Source organism: Dermacentor andersoni, chromosome 2 (assembly GCF_023375885.2).
Source record: "Dermacentor andersoni chromosome 2, qqDerAnde1_hic_scaffold, whole genome shotgun sequence".
In the NCBI taxonomy this organism is placed as follows: domain Eukaryota; kingdom Metazoa; phylum Arthropoda; class Arachnida; order Ixodida; family Ixodidae; genus Dermacentor; species Dermacentor andersoni.
The window spans coordinates 97318063-97344473 of record NC_092815.1 but is presented as its reverse complement, the minus strand read 5'-3'; the positions used below and the strand labels follow the sequence as shown (position 1 = coordinate 97344473).

At 45.1% G+C, this 26411-nt stretch overlaps 1 long non-coding RNA gene across 3 annotated transcripts in view; it reads left to right on the top strand.

Moving 5' to 3' along the window:
* The first annotated feature begins 2933 nt into the window (after positions 1–2933).
* LOC129387599 (uncharacterized) overlaps positions 2934–26411 on the top strand; it is a 169667-nt gene continuing 146189 nt past the window's right edge. For 2 of the 3 annotated variants that reach the window (XR_008614754.2, XR_008614755.2), the window contains exons 1-2: positions 2934–3399; positions 8714–8854. This is a non-coding gene — a long non-coding RNA (uncharacterized lncRNA). The remainder of the gene's footprint in view (positions 3400–8713; positions 8855–26411) is intronic. The other variant, XR_008614753.2, reaches the window with a different exon arrangement.

Sequence of the window (26411 nt, the reverse complement as noted above, 5' to 3'; positions counted from 1 at the left end):
GACAACGTTAAGCAAGCTGCCGCCATTCTTGTACCTAAGTATTGCGCACAACGAAGAGGTCATAGAGAATCTGTTGTACTAAAACGCCTTCTTACCAGGGTTGACCCGTGAGCACTCGAATAAAGCTCTACAGTTATGTATGAAATGTCTTTTGTTCAACGTAAATGAACCTATTCTCCATATACATAAAAGCGAAAGACACCGACATATACCACTATCATCAGAGGTTGAAGTGGCGAAACATGGCAGGTCCTTACTTAAAGTGATTGTGCAGCTTACGGCAATGGGCCTATCACTTCCTACGCTAGGCTACCACGTTCAGTGCCAAATAACTGACATAAAAGCGACGCTTCCCATATGCTGTGCGCTGCATAAAAAAAAAGAGGCCTTGGTGGCGTGCAAGCATTTATTGAAATGTAATGGATGACCTGTGTCAATGCGTCGAAGAGGTTTCTCGCCACTAACACAAGCTTTGGAGCACGGTAATATGGACCATTCTCGGCAAATTAATTTCTGGTCTTAATTTATGGACTTCTTCGTTAGGACCCCTAAAGCATGGTCGCAACCAGGATCATAGTAACGATGTTCATCTCGGTTGCTGCCAAAGAATCTTGACTAGAACACGTATAGAAGGCTATCCGGGGATGACCATGACGAGTAATTGAAATGGAATGCGAAATATTCGGCATGTAAAAAAGAAATATCGGATTCCGCGCATATATAGGAGTCGGCTATAAGCGTAGCTTTCTTTGCTATTTACTGAAATGTCTTCGCTTCATTTCGCTTGCACGTAGCTTTATCTCAACTCTCCTCGTCCAATACATACTATGTTCCCATTTTGTTCCCTTTACTTCATTCTCCACTCTAGGTTAATTTTGATGCTGAAATCTGCAGTTTTATGTAGCTCACTCATTCAATTTTCTGTTCTGGGAGACTTCCTGCTTTCCTGCTTACATGCTTGTCTATTCGGGCACCTACTCAATGGCACGCGAACCGGAGGCTAATGTCTGATTAACCACCCTGCTTTTCCTTTTCATTTCTCTCTACCCAATGGCACATTCCCAATTCTAGAAGATTGGTCAAGAATGTTTATGCACCCTGTGCCACATGCTCAGATGCGCATACGCAGTGGCCCAAGTTGACTATTCAGGCCCGCAGACAGTGGAACATACTCAGTGGGCCAAGTCGTGTAATTGGAAAGACCAGAGCAGCCAGCAGCGAGATCCTGCAAAGTGCGCGGAAGAGACAAAGAAAGCTTAGTTTTAATATTTTGCAGATCTGGCCCCTGTGGTAATCAATGTTATGCAAAGTATTGTCTAATGAAGACACGACGCGTTGTTGTCTTTGACAATAGCCGATGACACCGAATTTCAGGTTTCTGTCCCAGCTCAGTCTAGAACAACCCCAAAGCTTAGTCATATTGTGCGGCTTTGGCACGTCTGCACCTCACAATCCAGCGAAGTCACGACAGAGAGACGCACGGCTGCGCATGAACGAACGTGGGTCGGGCTTTTTGTCGTGAATAGCTGTGTTACACAACTCGAAACGGCCAGGCGGCTCGTCCTTTGCTGCCGACCCGGACAGATCTGGAAGGCGGTACAATGTCACGTAGCGTCTCAATGTGGTATGGAATGGAAAGATGCAAATGGGAAGGATGCAGGAAACTGGCGCGCTGTCACTTTTTATAATGAGCAGTTGCTATGCGACGCGATGCACGTGCTAAGCGTCTCGATGCAGTAGCTTCGACGATGGAAGGAATTGTACGTACGGATCTTTTCTGTCGTTACGTGTATGCGCATTTGCCCTTTGGTATAGAGCTACTGCACTGGGGGACCCCGGTGCAAGTGCTACCATCGGACGCGCAATATGTTTTCATTGCGATAACAATTACAAGGACACTCTAGGGGCATTTCCGCCGTCGCCGCGAGGTTCCGTATAAAGTGATAACAAGGCGGCAGCACGCCGCATATTGCGCGCAACCCCCGAAAGGCGAGTGCGAGTTTCGGTTTCAAGGAACATGCGTGCTCCTAGCGGCTGCCGGGCATCCGAAGACCTGTTGGAACGAAGTATTGAAGATGTGTTCAAAAACTGGTACGGCGCAACATAGAAAGAAAAAAACAAGCAAGCTGAGCCGGCCAGATGAAGGAACATAGCCCTGAATTCCCGTCATCTGGCCGGATAGGCTTGTTTCTTCGTTTCTATGTTGCGCTGTACCAGTTTTAGAATGCAATACCAACTCGCCCAATCCTCACTTCTAGTGAAAGTAGATGTGGATGTTCGCATTCCTTGTCATTCCCAAGTTTCTTTCTTAGAAATAAAGAAATCTGAGTGAACGGCAAACTATACTTTATGTTTACTTATTTTTTTATTTCTCTTTCTTGTGAACTTTAAATCGAGCGAAGCTTGGGAAGTGGCTAACTTCGTGCGTTCGTCAAGCTTGCCTCCGCTCACCCTTGCCACTCGCTCTGCGATATAACAAGCTGGATCGCACTCGGTCATCGGCTTCGGTTGTCGTGCCAAGTATGAAGATGGGAAAGATAAGAGAGAGAGAAGCTTGATCAGGCGTTCAAGGAACGGAATGCGCAGGAACAACCAAGCATTTGATGAAGATGGCTATATTAAGGCATCACGCCTTGTGCGGCTCTGTGGCGTTCTAACAAAGGAATTTCCGGTTCTGCAGAGTCTGAACTACATGCCTTAGCAACACCAGTGAATTCACAAACGCACGTCTCCGCAGATTGGATCCACGTCTGCAACTTCGTCTTCCACCAGGAATACCACGAGCGAAAGGAAAACTTCTGTGCCACTTGTGGCTCGGCTTGGCATTCACGAACGCCTATTCATTCGGCATTGGAATGGCCGACAGCCCTACTTGCGACACACCTGCTGCGAGGAGACGATCGAGCATTTCCTCTGTAACTGTCCCCGTTACAATGTGCCAAGAAAAGTGCCGAGTATGAAGATGGGAAAGATAAGAGAGAGGAGCTTCATCAGGTTTCCTATGGAGAACCAGTGCTTGCCAGGAGGCGCTACGAGTTTCAGTATGCAACTAAAATATTCTGACACTATCCGGTAGGGAGGATACGAAGATGGCACAGCATATTTAACGGTAACGCACGCGCGCCTACATCGACGTTTGCTTGGCCCGATGCAGCCAGCGAAGTTCTGTCCATGGGCATGCACGTCGAGTTGAGCGCATGCGCTGCTACGTCCCAGCACGTCGGTTCCCTATCATGTGAGGAGCCGTGAAATGTGCGTCTCGGGACGGTTGGTGAATTTGCTGACACAAAATTATGGTATGTGCTAGTGAAAACTGTGTCCACCACTCGCTAGACTGTACGTTACGGCGCTGCTGTTGACTCGCGAAGCTTCAGCACTGGTTGCCCATAAGGATAACAGGTAAGCGCAAGTATTTCGCTATATTTGCTGAGCAGATATTCACTTTGCATGAGTAAGCCAGTTCTGTGCAAGCGTGGGTGGACTGACAGCCCATCTGCTGCCGGTGAAATACCTGCTGGGCTTGAGTGCGTGTTGGTTGGGCTATACATTTTGTTCATGCACCCTGTCGACACGTGTCACCGAGAGAGAAAGAGACAAAAGGGAAGGAAAGACAGGTAGGTTAGCCAGTGTAAGTAACAGCTGGCTACCCTTTGCTGGGGTTAGTGGTAAAGGGAATAAAAGGTGAAAGAAGAGAAAAACATGTTTTGAGAAATATTCACACAATAACGCGATGCTACGCGCTACAACATTCAAAGACAAGCCCTTAAAAACTTTAGAAGAGATCTTAAAGCCTTGAGTGCCGGAACCCGTCTGGACCAGTGTCCTAGAACTTTTTATACTGTGTAGGGGTGATTGTTCAGTTTTTCAAGCGCGGTTGCGAGCACTTTTCTTGACACATTGTAACGGGGACAGTTACAGAGGAGGTGCTCGACCGTTTCCTGGCAGCAGCTGTGTCGCAAGTAGGGCTGTCGGCCATTCCAATGCTGAATGAATAGGCGTTCGTGAATGCCAAGCCGAGCCACAGGTGGCACAGAAGTTTTCCGTTTGCTCGTGGTATTCCTGGTAGAAGACCAAGTAGCAGACGTGGATCCAATCCGCGGAGACGTGCGTTAGTGAATTCACTGGTGTCGAACACTGCCAAGGCGTATAGTTCAAACGATGAAAGCAATTATAAGCTATATACTTCCTCTTCATGTAGATGCACGTAGCCAGTTTAAAATTCTGTGGATCTTTAATTCTAATGCTGTCAGTGAAATACATGTATTGTGCTCAACATGCTATGAGAAAAAATATGTGCACCATCATAGCAGACGCGATAGAGTGAAGTTTAGTGTGACCAGTTCGTGATGCTTAATAATTCTCGCATTGGTTGGGATCTTCTAGAATCTATGTTCGCTTATTGTGTACAAATTTAAGTTGGGAATGAAAGTTGCTTCTGCAGATCGGCACTCTTGCACAGCGTGCAAGTCAGACCTTTTTCAGTACGAAATGTGTGAATACATAAAAAAACGTTCAACTTTTACTTGTGCTCTTTTGGCTGACTAAGAAATCGGCCAGCTTTATTTGATCTACTTCACAACACACGAACAAGATTTACGAATGATGGTGTCATTAAGTTTTTTTTTTATATGTGATAGCCCCCACTTCATATGTGGTAGCTCTAAGCTTAACCACAACTTAGGAATTTCAAAGCGACTGCTTTCACGAAAAGACGAAATGTAACATGTTGACAGCGAATATTAGTAGTTAACGACGGTTTACTATATAAATATTTCTCTTTATAATTGCTTGGCGATGGTGTGTACGAGAGATGTCCCATTGCTTCAAAAATTAATAGCAGCGTGCAAGGTAAACACGGCGCACTTCAGCGAGTTATGCTTCGCGATTTGGCCAACATCGCAGCGCGGCCAACGGAACTGCAAGAGAGCACGAACAAATCCCGCTTACATGCGAAGTAGGAAAGGAGGGCTTCAGCCACAACCCTCCTCCTCTCAGCTACGCGCCCTCTCCCTCTTCAAATTTGTCCTCATCAGTGACGTCATGAAGGCGGCGTCTTATTGGTGAATTAGTTCCTGTTGGATACCCTGCAGCTGCCTGTGGTGGAAGCTGCTCTGCCGCCGCGTATTGGCATGGGACCGAACGTCCCGAGGGAGGTATCGCACCCTGCCGTGGGTGCGCGTGAAAGCTTGCGACTGTGAGCAGAGAAGGAATGTGGCTCGATTTTGCACGTGCGAAGAATGAACGGGGAAAGGTCGCGGATGAAAAGCCGAGGAGTTACACTATACATTCTTCTCGTTATTAATTCAAAAGTAGATCACCTTTATGAAAACGAGCGATAGTAAAAACATTCTGCGACAATCACCAGCCTGAGAGGGTAATGCAACTTGAGGATTGGCTGCTGCCCACGGACACCCACGAACACCACGCTCTTAATGAATGTTCGTGTGCGAAGCTTCATACGAGATCAATGCTTAGCCTGATTTCTTATGGCTTCCATGAATAGGCTTCAAGCGACATTTTTCAAAGCACATTATTAGGACCTACTCTGCAGGTTTAATTAATCGTGATATAATTTGTAGGTTCCTAAGTAGCTTGTTTCTTTCAATTGTTGGAGGCGTGCGTTTGGTTGTACTTTCGAGACATAGATAAGCACAGCGATAAAAGATATTCGATTGAAGAAGGAAGGAGAAAGTGAGAGTGCCCCGGCCGAACAGAAAACCCGGTTTGCTGCCCTATATTAGTCGATGGGGAAGCGTGCGGAAGGGACGTATGAAGGAAAAACAGACACCGCGCTCTCGTATACGAACGTAGCCGTCGTCGCATGGTAACGCCAGTTAACACTAAAGTCACTTGTTTGCTTGGTGTTTTGGTCATCAGTTAAGCATAACATTATGCTGCCTACTCTCAGGTGCAAGTAACGAAGCTCAGAGAGCTAGTAGTCGATGGCCAAGAGTAACCAGGTTGTCTTAATTCATTGTGCAACGCCTTGGAGACCATGAAGTTGCAACGAACTTAAAGGAAAGCGCGTCAGAATGACGTTTTTCTTTTATTTATACTGTGATTTCACGCATTAATGACCGATTCACTCGACTCCATAGCTTCAGTTCCTGTCGTTCTTTATTTACTCGTTGTCATGGAGTGTGTTCTGAAGAGGTGTCTACCAAATCACAGTGTAACATGTGTCGGATGAAGATTTATACGCTTCTTGAGATTGAATGTTCAGCTATACTTCGAGGCTTCTTGTTTGAGGATGCCGGGACGTGTGTGGTTCAATTCGAGAAAACGGTAGCTGCACTCATACTTAATTCATTTTTAGCCTGCTTCACGCCGATTAATCACCGCCTTCGAAATCTGCCCGCTCTCGCGCGGTCCATCACAACTTATTTTGGTATCCAATACCAAAAGAAAAAAAGAGCTCATTTCTAAGACACCTTCCACTCTGAACTGACTTACTGCGACATCAAAATTTTCTTGCCGTGGAGGTCACCATCTTCTTTGTTTGCTTACTTGTACATCACATAATTCCCAGTTTCGGGCCCTTAACTATTGTCGCAGTAAAACTGTAGGTTATTATTATATCAGACTATGTTATAGAGAGAGAGAGAGAGAATGAAGAGGAAAGGCAGGGAGGTTAACCAGATATGAGTCTCCGGTTTGCTACCCTACACTGGGGATGGGGGATAGGGGTTAGAAAGATGACAGAGAGGAAAACGCAAAAAAAGAAAAAAAACACGCACACATGGAGGCACACACACACAAAAGGCGTTCCAGTTAAAGTCGTTCACACAGGCCGGTAGATCGCAAAAAGCGCAATAGCGCTTGCACGGCCTTCTTCTGTGACGGTAGGTCTTTTCGATGCTGTAGAATTCGTTTTTCGGATAACGCTTGGTCGTCCAGTTGGTCTAGTTCGTTATAAGTATAAGTTATAAGTTATAAGTATAAGTTATAAGTTATAAGTATCACAGTTGGGTTATTACGTGACTGATGTGTTCGCACGGGTGCCCAAGTTAGTATTGTTCCTGCTATCTTTCTGGCTTACTTTATTGCTGAACGTGTTTATTGGAAATTAATGGGTGCGCCTTTATACGAAACCGAAATGACAAGTAAATTACTGATCATCTGCTTCCATCTCATTCGCCTGTTTTCTTGCTTAAGCTGTTCCTGAAAGGTCAACTTCAGAAATGACCATTCTTCTATGATAACCTTAGCCCTAAGTATGCTACGCGCGGTTAAAGTGCATTCAGTGACTTCACGCATGTAAAACGGACCGACACTAATACTTACGCAAGTTTCAAGCTAAAAAGTACATTGGTCACTGCTCATTATTCTTACGAACTTCTGAAAGAGCAGTGGTGTATAAGAAAGTTCCTAATCTAACGTGTGAAACCGAGGTCTGGTTTTGAGGCGTTGGCATTGTGATGATCGTTGGCACAATGTTTCCCCGCATGGATTCGGGGAAGGCAAGCGGGATTTCGTTAAGCTTATCGATCTGGCGCACATACTGCGCAAGTTCTCAGTTTCTCCTCTGAATAACTGCCGGCAACGGTGGCGTACAATTCTTCCTGATCTTCTCCTGACATGCAAGGCTTGTTATCTCGGCGCTGCCACACGCAGTGTCGGCATAATACCGTACACGGGGCGGTGAAGCATGACGTAATGTGGTCCTGCAGTGCCGCAATATGTAACGCGAATTCGCCATGGCCTTGATCGGCTTAGTTGTCCTCGTGGGCCACCTTCTCAATATAAACTGATCGAGTACGCCATTGTTCTTTGTTACAAAATCATTCGTTTGGTGAACCCTAGCCTTTATATGTGTACTTTTTATGTGTGATTAAGGACCTTAAATTGCATTTTGTTAATAAGTCATTGGTAATCTGTCCTTCGAGCCCATGGAAATTTTTAATAATCGAGACACAAATGTACTTGGACGTACAACTGTTGACTTCTAAGGTATTTAAGCAAAACAACCACGACGGCAACAACACGCTGCATATGAAGGTAAGATGTGAAACGCTATGGTGGACGCGCCCAGACCAGGGTGCTGTGCATGGAGGCCCGAATTTGGCAGAGTTCGGGATCCCTGAGAGTTCTGGTGAATGAGTGAATCGTTTTAAGTGAGTGCAATTCAACACCCGGCACATCTGTAGTTTCATTGGCTTATCTAGATTCTCTCTTGAGTTATCATCACTTGGACGTCAGTTCATGAGTGACCGAAAGGAAAAGGAGTCACATGGTGAAACCATTGGTGCCTTCTTTCATTTGTTTATAGTTCCACCCCATGCGTCACCTGTGCAACTAAGTTACATAAATTCTTTTACGTTTTAACTTATCCGAAATAAAGGAAAGGGTTGGTGTGAGAATGGGCGCCTCGTCTGCACTGCTCGCATTGGACGGTTGATAGATAATGGCAGGAAGAGGAGACACAGCCGTGACGCGTCCCAGAAACACGGGGCAAGCGGCTTGAACCGAGTGTGTAGATAGATAGCGTGATAGTCACGGTAATATCTCATTGGGTCATTGAAATACTTAGCAAAATAGCACCAAATCTTGCGCAGCATGACGCAACACTGCTGTGTCGGCGGTAAGTCGGAGTCACCTTCACTGAATCGTATGGCTATAGCATCGGGATGGGTGATTTAACCATGTGCTTTAGGGACAGATATGAGGAGACTATCAATCCCCTCCTCTGCCACTGTTTCATTTTACTTTCCAGTATGCCTTGAGGGGACCAGACGATCGGCCTTTTACTGAAACAAAGGTCCTGGGAGCCTGGCCTCACTACTTATCAGACCTGAAAGTCGCACGAGCTCTTCTACAGTACATGAAGGCAACAGACTTGAGTGCCCGACTGCAGGTATGTTGCACGTCGCAGAGCGCACGTGATTTACCTAGTCCCATGTCTTTTTTGTCGCTTTCACTCTCCCATCTCCTCCCCCCGTGTAGGGCAGCAAAATGAACAAAGTCTCATTAACCTCTCTTGTCTCTCTCTCTCTCTCTCTCTCTCTCTCCAAATCTGTCTTTTATCGCTTTTGATGTTGACGCAGTGCTTTCGTTGCAGAAAGTCTTGTCTTTCAACTCTCTGTTATTTCGTCTTTATTATTTCGGTTTTCGCCGGAAAAGGCCGTCACCAGCGCGTATCCCATAAATGCACATCCCAACACGCGTCCTCCTGATGCAGCAGCGTACGCAGCGGCCGCCTGCAAGAAGTGAAACGGCGACGCAAGCAGCACTAACACCAACGACACCATCATACATACTAGGTGCGCATTGATGGATCTTATGACGACAGCTACGAGGTCGGGCACAGCCACAGGGCTCAGCATGTGATCCAGTTTGAGCACGTCCTTTGTGAGGGCTATGCAAACCCATGAGCCATTCCTCACCATTTTTGTGCCTGTACTCGCCACGAGTGACATGAAACACCTCAACAGGCAAAATGTATCAGCAAATCGCGGCCCTGTTGCAAAATGAGGTAAATAATGTCAGAATTAACAACCGTAAGAATATCCAGGTTATAGATGGCGAACATTGTAGCCGCGTTGGAGAACTTGTGTCAAGTTCTCCGACGAGTATACAAGTCCGCTCTCAGGTTACTCCCGCAAGGAGGTCACTATTAGTGCTTTCTATGACATTGAGAAGAAAATTTCAAACACAGATTAACCGGTACTTATTAGGCCCCCTGCAAACGGAGCTCTTATCACACGCGTTTCTCGCATCGGCCGGCCACGCTGTGTGAAGAGTATATTCAATGGTGAATCGCTTTCGTCACAAGTCAACGGAAGTCATTTTCGACGTATAGTTCCTCCCTTCATAGCTGCAGAAAATGAATGAAGCTTTTAACAGTTGTGCAGTGTGTGCAAAAACGCGATGGCATGCTGTCGTTTCTCCGAACCTCACACCTTTGACAGCTGCAAAGCCACCACTCTGAAGCGCCGTAATTGTCTAGGATCCTATCATGCCTCTTTAAAGAATGTACCCTCATTCAGAAAGAAGTGAGAACATTGAAAAACACGGTAAAGGATGAGTGGCCTCACCGAGGTGGTGCCGGACAATTGTTAGAAAACGATGCCGATGATGTTCCCGTCTCCGACGTTCATCAATTACCTCAACAGCTTCTATCAAGCGCATGTCACGTCTGTCATCGCGGCCTCCTCTTCATCTAGATCAAGTAGACCTGACACCAAGGACAAGAATGTTGAGGACAAAGAAGCTTCGGATAGCGCAGCTGCTGTTTCTTGGCCTCGACTCCCAGGGCACCATCCATCCTCTGCCTAACAAGGCACAGTGACAGCATGTAGCTCCCCATCAGCTGCTGAGAAATTGCCAGAGCAAGACCGGCAGGCAGTCGTCAAGCTACATTAACTGGTCACACACTTCAAAAGTTTTTTTCTAAGCTGCACATGCCATCAGCTCGAAGCACCTTACAAGCACTGGACGCATTGCGCCCAGTGTTTTCGTGCCTTGAGTAGGCATGATGGCTTTTACGAAACGAAGACCTTTGGAGAATGGCAGTACACATCGCTGGCGCGGAAAGCAACAAAAACATTCCTTCAAAATTTCAAATCGGTGGTGGGTCTCTGCGACCATTGATAACTTCGAAACTGTTTAAGCGCACGAAAGACTGTACACGAAGGAACAACAGGACAAGGCGTTTTCTCACAACTAAAAGATTTATACGAAGTGAGCACAAATATATGGGCACGAAAAAAGAAGGGAGGGATGTTGCATGCGCAGCAAAACGGGGTTGACACACCAATAGTACATCCCCCCAAAAATAGAATACTGTAAATACCTGTAACATAACTGACAGCCGGGCTAGTTGGTCTTGATTCATCTTTCAATTCACCTGTCCAGCGCAAGAAACAACACGGACGCAGAGAAGCGCACACGGACAGTGCTGACTCTTGAATGAATATTTATTGAACATGACGTAAACGCGAACGTGAATACGGATCAGCAGCAGAAACTTGGACAACACAAAAAAGCGAAAGCACGGAAGGCGACGCAATCTGTTTACTGCTCGTGCCTGTTATTGAAGATTTCGATCTCCTTATCGCTTAAAGAGAAAGACGGCTGGCTGATGCCCTTCGTACTGTTTTTGCAAAGGTGATAAGTATCTAGGTTTATTCTTTTGTTCATGTCGTTGTGTCTAAGATCGCCGTGTTATTAAACAATGGCGCGCACTGGCCAGATTCAGAGATTAGAAAAGGCCGCATATCCAAACTACATTGCAACTAGGTCCCGTGAGAAGGGGGCATGGTGGATGAAGGCATCTGGCAGGCACGAAGACGAAGCAAAATATGTGTAAAATCAGCTCGCCCCATATGCTCACAAGCTTGCGCAAAGCTTAAAGAAGTTCCTATCCCAATATTGTGCGAACGTTGTTTTCGCAGCTCCCAATAGGCTGAGAAGCTTTTGCGCACGTGTGAAGCACGGGTAGAAGGCGAATCTAAAAAGAAAAATAAGTGTGCCATCATACACAGAAGTCCGTTGATTCTATATGCCAAAATAGCATCTACCAGAGCCATCTGTCCTACTGCGATATTGAACAGACTGGAAGGTGCGCCAACGTCAGATTATGAGAGTACTCCAAAAAATTTAAAAATAATGGCCGATTTTCAAACCTACTAGGCACACTGCACGAAACATCAGTGCGAGCCACTGTTTAATAACGCGGCGATCTTAAACAGACACAGCGACACCAACAAAAGAATAACCCTACTATTACATGTATTACTACATGTATTACTACAGAGCAATAAGAAAAATTATTTGAACACTTTGCTATTGTATGAGACACTCAAAGAACTTACGAAAGCAAGCACAATGAACCACGTAATTGCATTTCAGTGGATACCTGGCCACTGCAATATTCCTGGTAATACTGCAGCGGACGCAGCTGCGAATCGGGCGCACAATAACACATAGGCAACCAATCTTCCCCTGTTGCGTAGTGAAGGCCGTCTGATCCTGAGACATATTTCGTGTCGCCTCAGCAAAACTACCTGGTTTAATCAGCAAACTAAGAACTCGGAGTTATACTTTGAATTAATTTAATTTAATTAATTCAAAGTATAACTCCGAGTCCTCCACTATGGCGTGCCTCATAATCAGAAAGTGGTTTTGGCACGTAAAGCCCCATAATTTAATTTAATTATGGGGCTTTACGTGCCAAAGCCACTTTCCGATTATGAGGCACGCCGTAGTGGAGGGCGCCAGAAATTTCGACCACCTGGGGTTCTTTAACGTGCACCTAAATCTAAGTACACGGGTGTTTTCACATTTCGTCGCCATCAAAATACGGCCACCGCGGCCGGGATTCGATCCCGCGACCTCGTGCTCAACAGCCCAACACCATAGCCACTGAGCAACCATGGGGGGCGGAGTTATACTTTATAGACCCATGTATGAACTTATCAATGCTGGAAAATCTAAGAGACAAGAGAAAGTTTGAAGCATTGGTACACCGCCTGCGTCTTGGGACTGCATTTACAAAACACTTCTTGTACAGGATAAAACGTGTCTCTAGTCCGCAGTGTTCTTGTGGCCATCCAGACGAAGATGTGCATCATCTTCTTCTCGAGTGCACGAAATACGATACACAAAGAAGGGTACTGCAGGCTAATTTGTTGATCTTAGACAGAAGACCATTCACTCTAAAAAGATACTTGGCCCATGGCCAACTGCGGGCCTTCAAAAAAGAGCACTTCTTGCTCTGAAAAAATATTTAGTGAACACCAACATTTTGGGAAAGTATTAAGTATCAGATGATCCGAATACGCTAAATGAGTAACATAAACGTTGTTCGTGGTTCATAATTGGTTTATGTGGTGATCGCAACTTTTACGCAATATGTATAATTCTGTTCTGTACTTGCTGTGTATTACATGTGTTGTGTGTTTTGGCTGTTCAAAATATCTGACTTTGTGTATGCGTACGCGGACTGAACTAATGCACAGACCTTTGCGACTCATGTACTATTCGACTGTATATCTTTTATTCATCCAGTATTCTACTAAGTGCCATATTTCGTGTCGCTATGCTCCCTTTTTACGCAAATTTGTTTCTTTTGCCAAGTGACAAGGAGTAGCCGGTGCCACCATAAAGGCGCCAACCTCTCCTAATATTCATTTCAATAAAAAAAAATAGTCCTAGAGACTTATCACATTAGCGAAAACTGTACGAAGGGCATCAGCCAGCCATTTATATTCTTAAGCCATAAAGAGATCGAATTCTTCAAGCACGTGCACATGTGGTAAAGAGATCGCGTTGCCTCTCATGTTTTCTCGTTTTATGTTGTCTAGGATTCTGTCGTGCACGCGTATTAACGTTGACGTTTACGTCGTCTGCAACAAATATTCATCTAAGAGTCAGCACTGTCTGTGTATGCTTCTCTGTCATCTGTGTTGTTTCTTCCGCTGGACAAGTCAATTCACAGAAGAAAATGCGTGTTGGCCAACTATCAAGAAAGGCGAATTCTTTATCGCGGAGCATGACAGTCCGCAGTTTGCTTACCTTGTATCATATTGGACGAGTCAGACAAGTCTCTGACTGTTCTATGATTTGCATTTCATACCAACCACATCATTGCACACTGCCATCACACGAAATCTGTTGCGGAACTCTCCTTCAGAGCTTCGCTCTACCGCCGCCGCGTGGAATACTGGGCTCGCGTTTCAGTTCGGCCATGCACATACAAAGCTAAATAAGAGGGGAGGGGGGGAGGCAAACATTCCCGGGGACTTTGCAGTGAACGACTTCATATTCATCCCCACTACCATCGGGTGTGAAGGACTCAATTAGATGCCTTGCGTATTAATATTGCACAAATGTAATTAGTCCACTCTACCACAAACGTGAGCTACCGACGGTCCGCGTCATGGCTAAATGTGTTCAGCTAGCGCGCGTCTCATTCGATCGGTCCTGGTGGCGTTTGCAATACTTCGCTTGGCGCGCAATCGCGAATGTTCTCTCGATGGAAGGGTCACATTTCGACAGGTTGTTGAAATGAAATGCATTTTCTGCATCTGTGTGTTTGTTGCGCCCCTATAGAACACAGTCAGCCGCAATTTCGCTAACTGATCTTCAAGCTCTTCTTTCAAGAACAAGGAAACTGCCTTTACTCTGTGTACAATCGTTCACGTAATCCGGAATGACACTTTGTTAAAGTTATTGTTTGGACCAGCTAGCTCTGAATCGGCGCTAACTTTCTGGTCTAACTCAGAAATGGCGATGTCGCCACTTGCATACTTAAACTTACTGTACATCTCCATACCGGCACACAATTTACGGAAACCTACTCTCCGCCCTCCACGAATGGCCGTATTGCGATGTGTGCTGTCAGGCAGTTGAGCCGAGGCATTCGAGCCGTGACCTGCCCTGTGACTGTCTTCAATTTGAAGTACAGAGACAACTGCTTTCGTACGCAATTTCACAACTGGAAGACTGGCTCTGCCCTGCAGACCAGATTATAGAGCACAGAATTCGCTGTACATGGACGCACATGGCAGAAAAAGTGTTATTGCGCTTTTTTCTTTTTCAGCGCAGAAACCCGATGCTCTATTCATCTGGCCCCAGCCACAATATCAATGCGCCTGTCTGATTTGCGATTGAATGAGCACATTTTGTGGTGCGCGCGTGTGTTCGGCAAACTTTCTTTCCCTGCAATATTTTTTTTGTGTTTGGAGCAATAACCTTAATACTGAAACAAAATGAAAGCGAGGCAAGCACAAACGTACAAGCGCAGAAGGCCTCGTCTTGCCTTCTGTCCATCCCTGTTTCATTTTCTTTTTTTTGCAGTAAACGCTAAAAAGGATGTGCGAAGAAGGTCAATACTGTACTTTTGCAAAGCTTGTTATCCTTTTTGCTCGTATCCCTTCCTCTGTGTAGGGTTGTCAGCCGCATTCTTTTCCGAACAACCTCTGTATCTTTCTCTCATCCTATTCTCTTGTCTATCTTGAAGTTTGAAGAGCTTTATTCAATTTCGCTGAAGAAAAATTCAGATAAGTTAATAGACGCATGAATAGAAACTTGTTCGTTTCGTCTAATCACTTTAACAAGAATTGCGTGAGCTGCGTGAACACCGTTGCTAACAATATTTTAACCGACTAAGGGAACTTAATGACATTCATATTTATACATTCCGGCAGAGTTTCATCAAAGGTACAGACCGATTCCAGAGGTAACTAGAAAAAAAATGAGGCTAAAAAAAAACGAGTGCCAGGCACTGCCACAGAGGCGACGTAGGCGCATTTCATAACTGCGTTTGGAACGCACATCTGTTCTTTCGACGGTAAATTGCTTCGACCTTCTCCGGCATCTTTCGGAAATCAAAGAGGCTTATTATTGACAACTTGAATGTCATTGAATAAGCTGGAGATATTCGACAAGGTGCGCAAACTCACTCAATGAAGTCTAGCTCAAAAGGCCATGACTTGTAAAGAGAGTGGCTGCTCCCATAGCCACACTGAGCTCGCTCCGTGGCAGCGAAAATGCGCCACTCGGTACGCAGCAGTGTCGAAATTGAGAAACCTACTTTCATTTGTATCATACTGATAAGTGAATTAGCCTACCATTTGTAGGCGTACTCGTGCCATAAGACTAACAAAATAGAAAAACGAACAAATGCATATACATTAAAAAGCCGTACTGCTGAGTAGGTATGAAAAAAATTAATTGCCTCACCGAATATGACCCGGAGGAAGCGGCTGATGAAAGGGGCTGCCGAAAAGACCACCTTTACCGGGAAGGCCCGATTAAGATCTATGTAATTGCATGTCACTAGGCGCTGCTTCTTTGAGATTAATGGAACATTGAATTATTACTTTTATAGTTGCCATTACCTTTGGGAATAAGATTTGAAATTGCTGAAAGGAGTCGCACGGCCACTGGGATTCGTTGAGATGTACAATTTAAAGGCTGTGCGACGGAATGAAAATGTAAACTCTGAGGGCATAACATGTCAAAAGAACGGTCGAACTACGGCTTGTAGCTGTCGAATATTGCCCCAGGTGCACTCGGTGAGATTAACTCAGCAAAAGCTGAACTGTCAGAGCATTTATTCCGTAATGAGTGCTTTTCCAATGAATACTTTTTCTTTATTCTTCTTTTGGTTTTCGCACATGAAGTTCAAATTAATTATGCAGGGAAAGGCAGCCCGAACATGGGCGCGACTTCGAAGAGAAACACCGAATCACGAACTTGTCACGCCTACGAAAAGCAACGTACGTCAATGCACGCAGTCGTTTTCTCCTGTGTACCGGCCTGCCTACGGTCATGTGTATTCCGCCTACAGTTACATGATTCGCTGTTGGATTTAGACGGAATAATTATCTAAGCTGACACATTCAGTGCGGAGGTTTAACGGCATTGAGAAATACAGTCGAGTTGGTGCAGGACAACGAGAAGGATGAGAGAGGAAACATAGGGAAGTCGACCAGACGAGCGTCCGGTTTGCTAACCTACACAGGAGAAAGAGGATTAAGGGAGCAAAAGAGAGGAAAAGAGACAGACTGCAATCGCAGAGTGCAAACGCATGGACCTGACCTTCATACCTACAATCGGACACTGAGACCGGTCTCTTTCATGAACAGTACTAAGGTCCGTGCTGCCTTGTAAGTCTGAGACACGTGCGATCATCATCAAAGAACCTTTGTCTCTGAAAACGATTTGTAATCTAGCTGGTTTAGATGAGTCAGAGACCGTCGCGTTCGAAGTATATAACGACAAGAAAAATATAATATCTTGAGTAAGCGACTCTGTAGTCGAGAGCCTCGCTGCTTCGTCGATAGAAGCTACTAGGGGCTACTGAGCCATACCATACAAGGTCCTTTTCTTTAAATGCTGCGTCATATTGCCTGCGTTGATACGGAATATTTAAATGGCTTTAGACTTTATTTAGCAGAGGCTGGTGCCGTCCCTGGGTTAATATACTCAATACTCTTTAATAAAGTTCGACTTGAAATTTTTATTTATAATTTCAAAGAGCGGAACTCCCGAAGTTTTCTCGAAGACCGCGATGCGGATTTGTTTTTGAAGCAGCTACCTCTAGCAGATATCGTTTAAGAATACCGCTGAAACATAGAGAGTGAGGTAAACTGGATGCGAAAGGCAGGGATGTTAACCGGATGAAATTCTGGTTTGCTACTCTGCACCGGGTAAAGTTAAGAGAAAAGGGAAGACGGAGAGAACATCTTACTGTTAATGGGAATAGCAGTTTTGACACAATTAGGCATCTTTTATTTCCGGCAATCTAGCTATCCACGCATCCCAGACGAAATAAGGGCCTGTCACGAAGGTAATGTAGTCTAAAAATATCGGTTGTTCGCGTGGGCATGCGCTAATCTTCAGTGAACCACTCTGACGCCAACATGGGTATGTGTCACTGGGTATGTGCTATTGGGCGGTTATGTATGTATGTTCGGTGTCTAACCATTTTCCCACCAAGCTGGGTCACAGAGTAGTCCATGGTCAAGTGGTTAGATTATTGGCCTGATGCGCTGAGAGAACATGGTACGAAACCTACCGTTGGACCAATATCCCTCAGTCACTGAGTATGTGGACATATGTACATACGATATGTGCCGCTCTTCGACGAATTTTTTTTCCCGCCGACATGAGTCACTGTAGATGCGGGATTGCGTACGTACCGCAAACTTTTTGATGCCGACTTGAGGTACTGGGTAAGTGCCAATCTTTCTGTGCTGGTCTTCAATTAATGTCTTTGGGTGCGTTCTAATTCTGGCCAGCATAGGAGGCAGTCTAGGTAGACAGCTAAGGAAACACCTGAAAAGGCTTCGAGACCATGTAATAGAACGCGCTTTTAGCCGTCTGGAAGACACACGAAAGACGCGTTTGCGACGTGACGCCACCTCGCGGCGACCAAGAAAAGTTGAGAATAACACACGTAATTTCTGGATTTTAAGTATTTGCGCGTGCAAACCTACGAAAAACACGATGTAGCTTACATTAAGGGCATAGAATCGCATGTCTACGTTTTCTTGTGCGCAGACAACCTTCTTGTCGACTTTCCGAGTGTCCCGCTTATCCGCCACCTTGTTTGGGCAGGAAAGTAGCCTGCATCGTTTTTGACTTCGATGCTGTTTTCACGAAGCTGTCCACTTGGAAGTCTTCGTGAAAATTGGAACGAGACTCAAGATCACTGCTGTCCACTTAGCCATCTACTTAGCCGTGTACGGTGACTTCTGGAACTCAGCCTTTGATGCCAACTTTCGGGTTTTTTGCCAGAGTCGTGTGCCCCGCTACAATGAAAAAAAGATCCTTTAAGATTATCCGATGCTGCGTGGAAACGAACCCAGGTCATACGGGTTTCTTAATAACAGCAAGCGGGCGCTTTAGCAGGCTGCGGCACAAGTGCATTGGGTATGTGCCCAAAGACATTCATTTTTAATTAATGTCTTTGAGGCCTACGCTTTAGGGAGCTGCGCCATGAATGTAATAGGTATGTGCCCCCCTAAAATGAACCTCTCGCCAACTTGAGCCACTCAGTGTGTGCCACTGCGTGTAGGGCAAGCGAGGGAAGAATTCTCAGCGTTCGCGTGCAGCGGCGCTCCACGCTTCACATCTCGGAGGCCGCACAAGGACTTCTCGGCAGGACCACCAGGTGGCGCGAGAGGGGAGCCCGGTTACCGAGTTTCGCGTTTCTCAGCGTTAGCACGCACCGGTGCCCCATGCATTTGGGACGCCACGCGCGGGCTTCACGGTGGCGGCGCTATGTGGCACTGAGTGTTCTAGTGAAAACGCGAAAGAGGAGCTCCGCTGCAGTGCACGCCTCACATAAAACTCATCTAAACAATGGCAACGCATTGTCTCGCTATATTGATTCAATGCTAGACGCATTTCCGTAGACGGTAATCGTGAAATGGGTACTGCCGAATATGTTTAGTAGAGGAAAAGCGAACAAATCATTTGATTGAATATTTCCAGCTTTTTTCAGGAAGAATAGCAAAGTAACAGCAAACAAGGAAAACTGGTCAGTATCTGATTTTACTTGGAAAGGCTATAGACCATATGAGGACTGTTGAAGACCAGCATTCATTTTGCGCTGTTCCCTTCCTCTTAAAACGTCAGAAATATTCAGTGGATTCAACCTTCGGATTTCTAAACATTTTACATTTACTACACAATAACGCTTGCTGGGACTTGGCATCACCACTTACGGAAGTGAATGTTCACATCATCCCTAGAGAGTCCAGGGCAAAAAATGATGTAGAGCATTTGTGAATTATGTGGCAGAACTCTGATGATAACATATTGCCCTGCCACCGCCTTTCTTTTTTTAATGTTCACAGGCCGAGCAGGTGGAAGCTAGAAAGGTTAGGGTTGATCATCTCCCTGTATGTATTTTAAGATATTTTCTTAAATATTGTGCTCAGAAATGATATGCTTGCGAATGCTCATGCAGCATAACGGAGAGACACCAAGGAAATATTCGTTGCCCACACCATTGTGCAAATCTCGCGTCTACGCAACATACCTTCGGAGTGGTTATGCTTTCTTTTCGTTTACAGCGCTACTATACTGCACTAACGATTCTAAAACTGCGCGAAGTGATAATGTATTTTGACCTAATGCCATTTCCTCTTTTGATGACGCCAATAATAAGCAATTGTTCCGAAAAAAGTTCACATCGCTGAAACACGCGCGGGGATCTACATCTGCAATAATTATGATCAGCTCTATTTGACAAGAAAAGAACAGAAATGATCGAGGAAGCGCACATGGATAAATAACTTGGAATTAGAAGCCAGGACAGCACATACCGTCAGAAATGAAAGCAGAGTTCATTTTGACCATGAAAATAACTCCTAAATGGTACTATTGCTGTGTGTGCAAGCAGCGTTTCACTTTTTAAACTTTTCTGTTTTGCGCTTAGTCAAAACTCTATCTTCTCGCGCATGTACACGGGTTACACACACAACCGCGGTGTCGAGGAGACTATAGAACATCTACTGTGCTACTGCCCATCTTTTGCAAATGAAAGACATGACCTCTTCACGGCTCTAAATCAGTTAGATAGACAACCGTTCACCTTGAACAAGATCTTGGGACCATGGACTCGCTTAACGCAGCTACAAAAGGCCCCAAACGCGCTGCTGTGATATTTAAACGCTACCGGGTTGAGTCAGCGTCTGTGATCCGAACTGAGGGACCGATCGATATCCCCAGTGAACTTTCCCTTCTTCTTTGTACTTTCCCTCCCCTTTTCCCTTTCGCCAGTGTAGGGTAGCCAACCGGACCAGTCCTGGTTACCCTCCCTACTTTTCATTCATAATTTGCTCTCTTTCCCTCTACATCACATCGAGCTCTTTCTCAAATTATTTATTGACTTCAACCGATCCATAGGGAGACGGAGCATGCTAACCTACGAAAAAAAAAAGGACGGGGGCAGATCCCATGCCCTCTGGGAATCAATGTTATGCGAAGCAGTGTGCGGGGAGCCAAGTTAACGAAACGGTCATGAGAGCGCCAAGCCGTAGGCGGCTGTTTCATGACCTACATGACACACATTTCATGAGATTCATGTCATGACCAATCATTTATGTTCTTCATACACTCATGCCATACTATCTGTATTTTGGTACATATGAAGTTAACGAAACGCCAATGAGAGCACCAAGACGTAGGCGCGTAGATAGATGCTGTCAAAGTGGCAAATGTTCGCCAAGAAAAGCTTCACATTTAATACCTCGCTTCGTACCACGATCCTATTGAGTGTGCAAATGATTAAGCGCATGCGCGAATACTAAATTCGGCAGCCGCTGAAAAGAGGACGTCGTTCGTGCTTTGGGGCCGTTGCTGCACCTAATTTTTGCCACGCTCTAATAACCCGGTGCGAGTTGCACAAAAATCGCCGTACGTCGTGTGCGCTGCGTGCACATTTTTTGTCGCAGCAAATTCTCGACATCTTGAGAGACGCATTCGTTTCAGTCCCAAGCCAGACGCGTGCGTCTGGCGTAAGCTGTTGTTTATCAATTGCGGCAATAAGGTGGCTGTGCAGCGCAAAAAGTAATCTCTCTCAGGAAGCAAATTTCCCTGCGGGCAGAAATCCCATACGGGCCATGTTTATTGGCTCCGTGACCGCCGCTTCGATCACGTTTGCGGCCTGGCGTCGCTGCATTTCGTCGTTTTCCGGCCTGCTGTCGATAGAGCGGCACTTTGCAGTGTTTTGTAGCAGCAGTCATGACAAGCGCTGTAAATTTATACCTTCGCATTAGTTACCTTTGTGCTACTTTACCGTACTTACTAAAGGGGCCCTGCAACACCTTTTCGGCATAGTAAATAAATAAAGCTAGATACGACACACTGGAGAGGCACTTACACCGGGGTGAATGTGCAGCCAAGGAAGCATCGCGCCCTACGCCAATCAACAGCCGCACTTCCACTCGCCGCAGTAGGTCGCTTAAGTTGCGCATGGAATGCGCAAATGTTGCGCACCGCCTTCACCGACGAGGACGTGGGTCGAGCCCTTCGTGCGTCGCTTGAGGCTTCGCTTGAGCTCTTGTTAGAATGCCTAACTTTCCGCAGTGGTCGCTGTGTGCGGCAAAGCAAGTTTCAACGACTTTACCTTTTACGAACTGCACTTAACGATATATTGTTTCCGAACAGCTGTGCTTCAACTCGGTATGAGGCTCATAAAGCTCTACTGGAATTTGGTTTCAGCCACGGGAATAAACTGACGCTGGTATTCTGGGTGTGACTGCGTGATGTGTTCTTTATTCCTCTCTATCTTTTTTTTTTTTCTTCTTATAGTGTCTTCTTCTCTCTCTCTCTTTCTTTCTCTGCTCTGCTAGCGGGTGGCCGCGGTGTATCTTTTCGGAGACAATTGCTGGATCCCTCTTTGTTATTCTTTTTTTGCTTTGCGAGGTTTGTATATATGTTGACCTAATGATTCAAGATGGCAGGCAGCGAATTAGAAGATCAATGAAAGCGCATGAAATAGTACTTCTCTCAGCGAAGTCGAATTTTCTTGCGTATTCGTTTGTGTACACCATATTACATAACCATGAAAAGCAATCTGGCGATACGTGTGATTTCGCTATAAATATTTCAAAAATCTCTCGCATATTCCTAAAACCAACAAATAATGACGACGAATTTTGACAGTGGCGTACGCCTATTATTGTTTGTTATAATAGGGCACACAATTGAACAGACAAGAGGCAGTAGCTACATATATCTACCGGATGTATTGGCAGTGTCGCCAGGAGAGCGAAGCATTGACAGGCAAATCTATGGGCTAGGTATAATTTCATATTGCGCATATGAAGCAAAGCAAGGGCATCATCCGACACTACGCGATATCAGCGCATCCTGCAGTACGAATAAGGGGAAATGCGAGATCGCTTCTTGTACGGAGAGTACTTTTTGGCAATTAAACGATTGTATGTCATACACGGATGAGTATTTTTTACAGATTAAGCTACCGCGCTTTCAAAAAGAAAATTATACCGTATCTACTCGAAAAAAGTTTGAACATGAACATAGATCGACATGAAATTTTCGGAGAAACAAAACAAAATATAATTTGTTTATAGGTCGACCCACATCTTTTCAGTAAAAGAATAACTTTGAAAGTGATACATATTTATTTGTCGTAAGTGGTGTTACTAATCCTGCCTTCCACAAGCTGCATCCTCATGTGAACTGTTCGCGAAGTCATCCTCATCGGATGCTTTGCATGCGTTCTCGAGATAGCAAACGACACAGTCATCAATGCATTCGAGTGCGTTGGATATGCAACGTTTCTCAAAGCCAGTCTGGATAATCTCAAGACTGGCTTTACAGCAGACACGGCGGATGAACTCCGTTAGCTCGGTACATTGGCTCGCTTTATGCTCACGAATTTAGGTCGACATTCCTTGGATATGCATATAGGTTCATAGTTCACTGTAGGCAAAATAAAAAAAATAGAGGTCGGCCTATATTCGAATAGACCTATATTCGAATAAATATGGTAGCTTCGATACGAATGCGATATGAAAAGCTGTGTGATTGAGCGAGGAAAACTTCAATCCCCTTTCATACGCTTCTGGTGTAGCCACACCGCTTTGCTCCTAACGAATATTTCGTACGATAATGCGCATTTTATTTATAACAGGAGGCGTTGACCAGTTAGTGGTCGTACGTACGCGTAATCCCAATATAAACCGAAAACATCTTCCCATGTGAACGCATTATACTACGTTGTGGCGAGTATAGGAATTAAAAGGTAATGGTTTCCCTGCAAATTTCGTTCTGAGCAATCAAAACACAACGAAACGTCCTTACCCGACGGCTAATTTCGTGGAAGCACAATATACAAAGTATACTTGGCCGGAAAGTTCAGTCACTTCTACCTCTTTTGCACCCGAATGGGTAACTCGGTGACCGATAAACTGACATAACAATAGCGTATCTAAGTCAACAGAACTTCATGTATATTTAACTGTAACTGTTGCCACTGCTTTTGCATATCCGGAGCTAATCAGTCTCTTTAACGTTCGGAAGAACCTATGCTTCCGAGAGGCAGCAAGAACAACGGATACTTACTCAATGACACTTAAAAGAACGTTATCGACATATTGTTGGCACACAATGACGGTCACAACTGATTACATAGTGTTGACGCGCTAAGGCTGCCGCTACGTCAAAATAGACCAAACACAAGTCTAAGCGCAGCCGGTTTAATCTCTTCATCGGAGGCCCCACACGCGCTGACTTTAGGCTGAAATAAGACAAAGTGGAAATTATCACAAGCACCAACGTTCCGTTAGCGCTTAAGGTTAAAAGCATTGAACCACTGACAAACATATTACCCTCAGAGAGCCAGAACAGCGCTTTTCTGCGCTTGCTCAGTTCGTCCTTCGCTGTTGGAGAAGGTAAGCCAGAAGACACACGATGGCGCCGTGCCCAAATGTTCATAGATGGCAGCGCTCATGGTGACATGGCGCGAAGCAGCGCGCAAGCAACTTCTTCTGGGCAGAAGGAACAGCACCCTATAGCAGGCACCCGGCGTCTGGCAATGCTATATCATCGCGAGAGCCGCCAGTGATGTTGCAAGCGTCGCACGCCGACGCTGAACGAGATGAGACAAAACCTTATTGGCTAAGCTGCAGGGAACCCGTCGGCATTAGTATGCGCCCACTGAAATATTGGATCGGTAACGAGCACTGGCGCCGGTGCCACTGAAATGACATCACTTTGAGATTGTGAGCCCTGACAATGTTGTGAAACGTTTAATTACTTAAGGTTGAAAGGCATACACTGTGAATGAAATGTTTTGTGATTGATATTAACGCGCTGTGATCACCAACATTCTGATGAATAAATCAGTGAAGATATTATGAGCTGGTCCGAGAAACTTTGGTGTTTGAATATTAAAGCATCTGTCTAGCATACCGAAATATCCGTTCGGACCGCCACACAAAAGGCGACAGCGACGACCACCTGAAGTATCCACATAAATGCTTTCGCAAGAAGTGCGGCGGGGCCCTTTAAGCTGTCGATTACGAATTCGTCGATTTATAGGGGGTAATATAACATGGTAACATGATTTACACATGGTATGTACTCGTCTCAGGATATTAGGCATATTCGTACGCTCTTGACGCACGTGACGGCAAAGACAGAGAGGAACTGGATGTTATACCTAGTGGTGGTGGTGGTACTGATTGTTGCCTGTTAACTTACCGCGTTTGGAAGCACGATGGAGAACGATTTATTTCTTCGGTGACTAGTGATATTTCTGTGCAGACCTGAAACCTCTTCTGTTCCAGACGACACTGATAGGCGATACTCTGCATTGCCTCAAACATTACTTTTTTTAAAATATTGAAAACAAAAGCCTTTTTCCTATTAACAATAACTGCGATATCTATTGACATGACACAAGAGAGAGAAGAAGGTGTAAGTGGTTTATTTGCAATTAAGAAAGTTAGCCTTTTTAACTTTGAAGCAAACAATATGATTGAAAAAGCTATCGTATACCACCTGCTATCATCTGCCCCACATCAGCCCGTCGTTTATATATGAACTGAGTAGCAGTGTTATTCGCACTACTGTACACTGTGATGCCGACACCACTTACGTTTTCGGTGTCATGTGACCTGCCACTTAGAGAATATTAACTTCTGTTAGCCTCCTGTTGCGCTTAACAAAATTCATTAAACTTACATTGGCTGATGATCTCAACCAAGCGCTAAAGCTACCTACACGAAAATCGAGCACCCGTGATCAGAGCGCGTACTCTATTCCTGGGTGGCTTCAGCTATCACAGATTTTTCGGCGTGTTACCGTTGTTGACGTAACTTTTGCTAATCTAACAGAAAAATCTATTTGCGATTTAAAGCGAACCAAATTACGCTGTGCTGAAGGCTGCACTAGATATATTAGGAGTTGAGTGGTGGAAAGAAAAATAGAATAAGGAGAAAAACATTGAAGGAGTCGCTCAATTGGTCTGGAGGTTCACATCAACACTACAGTTGCTCACTAAGGTAAGTCGACTTCATGAACTGCAGCTATGGAACTGTGACGAGTACAATGCTTGTGACAGGTACAAAGGAGCCAAATGTGAACCCTCATGTCGCTGGTCGAATGAACGCAATAATGACACCTAAATAATACAACAAACAGCCTCAAACACGTAATGTTACGCATGACGAAGAGTTTATTTATGTGTTCCCGTTTCATTACTCTTAACCCTCTCCTCAGTAAACATTATTTTAAATTTTTTCCCGTGTACAAAAGACATCGTAGCAACGTGCTGTGGTCCTTTCTGCCTTGTTTATATTCCCCTTATCCATTACTCCGTTGTATAGTAATGAACGATACATTTTTCTGGTTAACATTCCGGCCTTCTCTCTTTATTTTTAATGCGTCAGCATTCTTAGTGCACTTCACCTACATTTCCAGGTTTAGCTATCTATGTATGTCTGTATCTAAACGCTTTGCCATCTACCTGAGTCATTTTATTGGCACGTGTTTAAAAAGCGTGTAATTAACAAATTCAGGGATGCTGAAGAAGAGGAAGAAAAAGAAATGACTGGCCATTCCGACCCTCCGAAAGGGCATGGCCAGTGAAACTGTTATAAAACCACTCAAATGCCGTCGATGGGGATGTGAGATGTTTTATTGTTCTGCATAGTCTTAGCACCACACCGTTGTTGAGCATTACGATTTTGCGCTCTTCGACGCTCATAGTATCCACGCTGCTCTTCGGGAGTGTTTGCGTGGTCTACCCATAGCGGTCTTGCAGTGAACTGAATGGGTTGCTAGGCAGGTCTCCCTTCTATATATAAAGTTTGGTGACGTCATTCCCTGATTTGTATGCTGCTGTTGCCCATTTACCAGCGGTGTAGCTTATGCAACCGTAACCTTTACCGAGAAACACACGCGTGGAGAAGGAACGTGCC